The sequence below is a fragment of the Poecilia reticulata genome, linkage group LG10 (genome assembly GCF_000633615.1).
Source record: "Poecilia reticulata strain Guanapo linkage group LG10, Guppy_female_1.0+MT, whole genome shotgun sequence".
Lineage (NCBI taxonomy): Eukaryota > Metazoa > Chordata > Actinopteri > Cyprinodontiformes > Poeciliidae > Poecilia > Poecilia reticulata.
Window position 1 is genome coordinate 8,475,848 of NC_024340.1, and position 2,784 is coordinate 8,478,631.

Sequence of the window (2,784 nt, forward strand, 5' to 3'; positions counted from 1 at the left end):
GGAGCGCATTGAGCTGCAGAGTGACGCAGTGAGCCGCGGTCGGCACCAGCAGCTTTCTCTTTCTTATTACATGTACATATTTGTAGAATACGGAACAAATCGCGTCCCGTTTCGGTTCAATACGGGACGCTACATTTAACAGTCAAATACGGCATGGTTCCATATTTTACGGGACGGGTTGCAACCCTAGTCGACATATTTGTGTGAGAAGACATTCTCGGTTGTGAACTTAAATAACGGACTCTCACATACGAGACATCTTGCGCATCGATACCACTGCCTTTGAGCTGACCTACAGTATGTGCTGCAGTCCAGATCTCAGATCACATTAATGCAGGCAAGTCATTTGTCATTAAGTCTCTGAATAAATTTTGTTTTTGTTTTTTAAGATCATAAATTCAGACAAGTTTTCAGTTTTCACTCCAGAATAATAAACTTTTAAAAATCAACATTTACTAATATGTCATATTTCAAATGAGCCCTGCACTTGTTGATATGACTGTTACTTGCTATTTTTTCTGTTGTTTTATTTAAAAATTCTGTAAATATTGAACTGCCATGGTGAGATTTTTTTTTTTTGTTTCAAATGTGATTTGCACACAAGACGGTTAAACTTCTGTTTAACCGTTAGAAAAAAGTTAGTGTTAAAAAAGTGAAGTTAAGTGAATATTCAATTGCATATGACATGCATGTTTTAAATGAACTAAAAGACATGCTTAAGATCGCTGAAATTAAAATAAAAAAGCTAATGTAAAACACAGAATGGCCTGCTGAAATGTGTTTAAATATATTTCTGTTCTATGTAAAGAACATCTGCCAAGGTTAGCCCCCCTAACCTTGGGGGTTAGGTTAGCCTAACCCCCAAGGGGGCCAAAGGGGGCCAAATCTGGCCCCCTTTGCAAAAAGTTTGGACACCCCTGCTGTAGACGATATCTCAACCAGCACAAAGACAAAGGACAGCACTGAGTATCACTTGGAATATTAGATGACACTGAAGGAAAGGAGCTGCAATTCTCCAGCAAAAACAGTAAAGGCACACACATCCACATCTGATGCTGCTCATTCATTCGTTTCCCATTCCCACTTCCTCTCCACATTTACACATTTAGTTATTTCTACTATGTAATTATGTAATATAAACTCAAGGCAAAACCCTGTTAGTGGTTTCAGCTTGGCTATTTGTGTTTATGGTGAAATAAAGGGTATTAAAGAATAGGCCAACATACTTATCRACCTTCTCAAACAGGTTTATTTTTCTGTTGATTATCTACCTCACTCATTTTTTTTTTATCTAATCSRWTWWTTTCAGAGAAACATTTTTTGTGTATTTTTCAAGGCCACCTATTACACACCTAAAACAGGATCTAACCTAAACGTTTAAATAAGCATTGAACCAAAGTCTGAATTTTGTACCACAAGCAAGCAAATGCAAACTGGTATGACAATAAAAAATCCTGGAACTACTGATGACCCACAATTGTGTCAAAAATTTTTATATACCCATCCAGCATGCCTTGCTGGGCCCCATATGGGATAAATAAGGGGAAACAAGTTTTTTTCTATAGTCCTACCTGGGTTTGTCCAGATAGAAAATCTATATGTAGAGCCATGGTGTACCTCAGAGGTCTTTCCTTCTTTAGTCTAAACATGTTYTCGGACGCATACAAACCAGCTTTTCCACAGAAACAGTTGAGTTACTATATTTAGTGTGTTTATGAGAATGTCTTTAGATGAGTACATGAACAGATTGATGTGCTTAACTCCAGAAATTCTGTAAGATGTGGCCGTTCTGCCATCCGCTCTGGATCTTCATATTTGACATCCTGTGTCATTTGGCTGAGGGGCTGTGAGTAGCTCAGCTTCCATATGTTTAGCCTACAGCGTCATTGCCAGTTTCTCTCCCCCTCAATCTTAGTTCCTTTCAAACTATTCTTATCACACAAATAAGCAGGCTGAGTGGATCAGCCATTCACAGTAACTTTTTAATTATGTTTTTATGCTGATTTCTTGCCATGAAGCCTTAGGGACTTGCTTGTGCGTAACAATTACCAGTTGCTGCCTATTTTCTGTCTCTTATCATGGAAAGCTGCTGCCTCTGGGGTGATAAAATACACTCTCTTCCTCCATCCTGTTTATTTTGCCTCCTTTTCTTCCATTTTAGTCTGTTGTCCAACCATGCTTTTGTTTTTCTTTTCTTGCTTGATCAACTGTTTTTCACTTTTTCTTTGGTCTTTTTTTTATCACATTTTTATCACATTTTTATTCTCTTTGGGCTTATAATGTATTTGCTTGCTGATGCATGACTTTATATAACTGTAACATTACTCAAGGTTCAAGTCCAAAGTCAGTGTTAATGATGAGTTGGCAGCATCTACAGCTGCCTGTACACACACACACGCACACACACACACGCATATTAGCCGACACTGACTTGTTCCGCTACTGTGTATATATATACAGTACCGGGCCCTTTATACCCAAATAATAAAGCTCATGATAATTTAACTTTACAACATAGACATGCCCGCAACAGCAGAGCTAACAAGTTTCACCACCACAGAGAGCCACAGAGAGCTAACAGGTGGATTTCATCTTGAAATCCACCTGTTAGCAGACAGCAACAGGTTACACTTTTCGGCACAGCGTTCAACGTGACAACATGAGACTCACTCGGTTTGGCTTTCCTGTTGTTCCTCCTTTGTTTGAAGGACACACCCTTCATTGTACACGAGTGTGTTAAATTAGACAGGTCACGTGATGTGACACACAATAATCCAATAAAGA